The sequence below is a fragment of the Mus caroli genome, chromosome 12 (assembly GCF_900094665.2).
Source record: "Mus caroli chromosome 12, CAROLI_EIJ_v1.1, whole genome shotgun sequence".
Classification (NCBI taxonomy): Eukaryota; Metazoa; Chordata; class Mammalia; order Rodentia; family Muridae; genus Mus; species Mus caroli.
This window is the reverse complement of record NC_034581.1, coordinates 83,023,031-83,028,743: the sequence shown is the minus strand read 5'-3', so window position 1 is coordinate 83,028,743 and position 5,713 is coordinate 83,023,031. Positions and strand designations below refer to the sequence as shown.

Sequence of the window (5,713 nt, the reverse complement as noted above, 5' to 3'; positions counted from 1 at the left end):
CAACATTTGATCTAAACTGGTTTGTTTTATTCCTAAAAGCATTGGGCCATGGTCTCCCTGAATGCATTCACTCAGGTCTCCTATTCTTTAGCTCCTGGCTCATTTAGTCACATTTATACACAATCAATATCGGGGAATGTTTGTGTTAACATCAAACGTCTGTGAAGACCGTCCATGTCTGTATTACGTGGAGATGAAATGAAGAGAATGCAAAGTGAGGTGAGGAGGAAGCTCTGAGAGAGCGTTTTGTCTTACCGTGTGGACTAATTTTCACAGGCTCCAAGATCCAGAGCAGGCTAAAGGTGGCAGGAAGCCAATCATTCTGGCCCTTCTGAAAAGTCACCAGCTGCTGGGGACTAAGACAAGCCACCACAGCTCTTTTATATCATTTTGTCCACTGTAGACTTTTCTTTCAGATGCCATCCTGTGGATTATTGGCCAGGAAGGCCCCAGAGACTCCCAAAACAACATAGACTCTTATGGCTCTTGGTTGCACACTAGAACTATGTGGTAAGACTCTGTGGAGATTTGGATTAATGTGCTGTTGACACTGGCATGTCATGAACCATAGTCTCAAACTCATAGTCTCAGAGAATGCCAAAGCCTTGTGCCCTGCTTCAGGCTCCAAGGCTCAGAGAGATGACAAAGCCATCCGTGCATAGGTGTTCATAGAGTATGCAGAAAATGTCTGCCATATTTTTCTCTCCCTTGGACATTTATACTCTGAAGATGGCTTCCCTACAGAGACTTGTCCTATGGAACTTAGCTAAACCTGTCTCCTTGATCCAGCTGTATATCATAAGCCTTGTCTCCCTTTTTATTTGCATGTAATAGCCCTGCCTTCTTGTGCAGCTGTACATAATAGACATTGTGAGCTTCCAGGGTCCTGTGGCTTTGCCATCAGAGAGCCTACTCTACCTGATCCCAGCTTTTATTTATCCCACCGCATGCACATACACACACACACACACACACACACATACACCTACATGAAAACATGAGAGGAGTTATTTCTTTTCTGTCACTGTGATGAACATCTGTGGCATAACCAAGACAACTCAAAGAAGAAAAGGTTTATTGGACTTGTGGCTCCAAAGGAAAGGCCCATAACAGTGGGGCGGGAGTGTGGTAGAGGAAGCTGAACAATCACATTTTCCACTGCATACACGAGGCAGAGATTGAACTAAAAGTTGGGATGGGCTATAAACTCTCAAAGCCTGCCCCCCAGTGTAATACTCCTTCCAGCAAGACTCCACCTGTTAATGGTTCTATAATGCCCCCAAACAGGAACTAAATGTTCAAATAAGTGAGTTTGTGGGGGACATTTCTCATTCAAACCACCATAGGGACTGTCTGAGAAAAGCCCATGGGCAGGAATGGGAGAGGGGTAAGAGAGAGTTACCAGGAGATAAGTATGATCAGAGCACATTATATCCATGCACTAAATTGTAGAGAATGAAATTGTAAAAGCTAAAAACAGAGATAAGGGAAGTTTCCCTTTTAGAGTCTCAGTCCCCTACCTCATAATATATAAACACTCACCCTAGCTTCATAGACAAGTGGCTTGGACTCTTTCATGCTGCTGTAGCAGAGTATGTTGAGATTTAAGACTTTTCTTTACTTAAATAGAAAAGTTTGTCTTGGCTCATGGTGCTGGAGACACTATGATGCAATTGCCCCATCTGGAGTCTGCCTTAGGGTACTTACTCATGGTGGAAGGGTAAATGAGCTTATCTATATAGGAAACTAACAGAAAGCCAAACAGACATTATGACAACCTGCTTTTGTAGTAACTAATCTGCTCCCTGAAAGCAAGAACTCACTCATGCAAGAATGCCTCTCATCCATTTATGAGGGCTGCACCCTCATGACCCCACCATCTCCCACTAGGTTCCAACTCTCAACATCACCACCTTGGCACCAGACCTCTTAGTTTTAATGTAGAAAAATCATAACAAGACTAGAATACTAAACCAAGGAAGGCTTTTCCTAATGTATATGTTCCTGACTAAAAACAAACGATTGTAAACATCCCAAAGCCAGCTTCGTCTTTCTAGAGTCTCAAAGAGAGGAACATGGAGTTTTCAGCAAATACCCTTTGCCCCTCAACTGGACTCAATGCACTATGAAGAGATATAATCAAGCCAGAGTCAAATTAGGTAAGGCTGATAAGTCAATGCCTAGAAAATCAATACACAAGGAAAGGTATCTTTAAAAACATTTGGGATGGTATCATACTACCAAAAGCTGGGAGATGGAGGGAGGAATATGCCTCTCAACACACTGTTAAGGGAAAATGCACAGCGTTATAGGCATATTATATAGCCATCCCAAAGCTTACACCCCATTGCCTACGTTTCATAGTGAATATCATGTTAGGAAGGCCAGACTCTTAAAGAGTCGCTCTATTTTAAAAAGGAGGCTGCATCTCACTCTAAAGTCTGAAAGGAAGATCCCATTCCCACGCTCCAGCAGGCTAACAAAGACTGACCTAGACTTGGCCAAGTGGATACTTCTGCATGAGACATGGAGTCTTTCTCTATATAAACGTGCCTGAGATAGAGCACTGGTCACTGCAGGATCAAGAGTTCAGTAGCATGACGGTGGGCAGAAAGGGACTGCAGAGCTGGCAGTGATTGCTAACCCATGTTTTCTGAATCTCCAGAATTCATGAGGAAACATCCTGTAAAAAAATACCCCCCATAATGTCCTTTTTCTGCCTAAATTATTATTTTTTCTGCTAGATAGGAAAGAAGATTCTGGAAGCTGCTTCTTAACAATTGTGGGACCAGTGATCTGCAGACCTTGTTTCACATAAGCACTAGTTGGATAACAGAAAGCTGAGGCTTGTATACTGGCTCCTTCTCCAATCTTGGGGTTTTCTGCTCTTCCTCAAAAGAAAAAAAAAAAAAAACAAACCTGACTCTAACATATATATTCACCCAAGGAAGCAGAAAACTACCAGCAGTCTACCACAATCCCCACACCTCTCTGCTTAGACAGATCTTGAAGGGTTCCAAAAGTTCCCATACATACATTCAGACATCAAGATACCACTGGTCCCAGCCAAACCATCCTGTCCGTTCTCAGATGCATGAAATCCAGATGTCTTAAAGCATGAGAGAGAGAGAGAGAGAGAGAGAGAGAGAGAGAGAGAGAGAGAGAGATTGATTCTCTGAAACAAATCATGTATTATGACCAAGTGGAGTCTGTCTCAGGAATTCCAAGCTGGTTTGACATTCAAAATTCAATCAATGTAACTATTCCTATTAGAAAACAAAAATAAAAAATATATTTTTAAATAGATTTGGAAAAAGTATTAGAAAATGATTTATAATAAAACTTCAGGACCTGCCCTCTTGACAATCTTCAGTCATGTACTTCTGTTTGCTCCCCTCAGTGGCTGTGGCTTCACACTTGTACTCTGGTTCTCAGATCCTGTCCCCATACTACTCACTACCCTGTCCCCTCCACCCACCTAAAATACCTAATAGTCTCCAGATTGTCTTTCTGAAAACCAAAGAGGGATATTTAGGCTCTCATTGACCCAATATGAGATGTCATCAATATTTTTAAAAAGTTATTCAAGATAGAAGTAACAAGAAATATTCTCAAGGATGCCCTACTAAGGCATCACATCTGAAGAATAATGTGGAACTTAAAAAGATATTTGGTCTCAGACTGCAGAGATGGTTCAGCAGTTAAGAGCACTGACTGCTCTTCCAGAGGTCCTGAGTTCAATTCCCAGCAAGCACCTGGTGGCTCACAACCATCTGTAATGAGATCTGATGCCCTCTTCTGGTGTGTCTGAAGACAGTGAGATTGTGCCCACATACATGAAATAAAAAAATAAATCTTTTTTTTTTTAAGTTATTTGGTCTCACTAAAGACTTAAGAGTATGTCTTACTCTAATTCCTGACCATCTCTAGAAAAAGGTTTTGATTCCTTTAACAGTTTGGTGAAAAGTAGTTCTTACAAAGATGCAGACTTTCTAGTGAAGAACAAAGGAAAAAGCAGAGTTTTTCTAAGAAAAGAAAAGAAAAAAAAAACCAGGAAGAAGATGGGTTACATAAAAAAGAAAAATCGAAAGTGCTAGTGACATGGTCATAAACGTCGTGAGTGGAACTGATGTTGCTAGTTCCCAGCTTCTTAGCAGTATTTTCCCGACATCAGTATTTTACCATATTGCAATATAACATTGTCACAAGCCATAGCACAACCAAGGAAGACAAGAGAACTGAGGTGGAGCACTGCTCTCATGAGAAGCAGGAAAAGGACACATTAAGTTCAAGCACATCTTTGTTTTTATTGTTGGTTATTTTATTTATTTACATTTCAAATGTTATCCCCCTTCCCAGCTCCCCGCACACACAAACCCCCTATCCATACCCTCTCCCCCTGCTTCTGTAAAGGACCTCCACATTCACCCACCCACCTACCCACTCCTGCCTCACCACCCTAGCATTCTCCCACATTGAGGCATCCAGTCTCCACAGGACCAAGGGCCTCCCCTCCCATTGATACCAGATAAGGCTGCCCTCTGCTACATATACAGCTGGAGCCATGGGTCCCATCACGTGTATTCTTTGGTTTGTGGTTTAGGCCTTGGGAGCTCTGGGTGAGTCTGGTTGGTTGATGTTGTTCTTCCTATGGGGTTGCAAACCCTTTCAGCTCCTTCAGTCCTTCATCCAGGTCCCCGTGCTCAATCTGATGGTTGGCTGCAAGCATCCATATCTGTATTGATTGGGCTCTAGCAGAGCCTCTCAGGAGACTCCTGCCAGTGGTGCACACCTGAAGGATTTACTGAAGGAGGCAGAGGCAGGAGGATCACAAGTTTGAGGCCAGCCTGGGCTCAAGCACATCCTTTGAACAAAGTAACTTAATAAAAACTATACTGAAGATATTTTTTCCAGTGACACCACCAGGACTAGAAGAAACCATCAAGGATGAAAAAAATAAGAAGACTTAAGCAAACTCTAAGAGCAAAAGAAGCAACTCTTGAAGAATTGTGTAAGAAGATGCACCAAGAACAATAAAATGTCTATTGGTTAAAGACATGGTAAGAATGTCTGTTCTCAGTACTGGTGAGATGGCTTAGTGGGCAAATAGTGCTTACAGTCAAGCCTTACAAATGGAGTCCAAGCCCTGGAAGCCACATGGTAGAAGGAGACAACCAGCTCTTGCACCTCTGACCTCCACACTGCCGTGGTACACCTTCAAGTGCACATGCACACGCGCTCATGAGCATAACATACATAGAAGTATCAACAAAATAAAGTAAATGAGTGCTTGCCCTCACCTATTACACAACAATATCATGGAACTCCTAAGCACTTTGATTTGTCTTAGTCAGGGTTTCTATTCCTACACAAACATCATGACCAAGAAGCAGTTGGGGAGAAAAGGATTTATTCAGCTTACTCTTCCACATTGCTGTTCATCACCAAAGGAAGTCAGGACTGGAATTCAAACAGATGAGGAAGCAGGAGCTGATGCAGAGGCCATGGAGGGATGTTCCTTACTGGCTTGCCTCCCCTGGTTTGCTCAGCCTGCTCTCTTATAGAACCAAGATTACCATCCCAGAGATGGTCCCACCCATAAGGGGCCTTTCCCCCTTGATCACTAATTGAGAAAATGCCTTACAGTTGGATCTCATGGAGGCATTTCCTCAACTGATGCTCCTTTTTCTGTGATAACACCAGCTGTGTCAAG

General features: G+C 42.6%; 1 pseudogene; it reads left to right on the top strand.

The window, feature by feature from the left end:
* Positions 1 to 1,376: 1,376 nt before the first annotated feature.
* LOC110306568 lies at positions 1,377 to 5,037 on the top strand (annotated as a pseudogene).
* Positions 5,038 to 5,713: the final 676 nt, after the last annotated feature.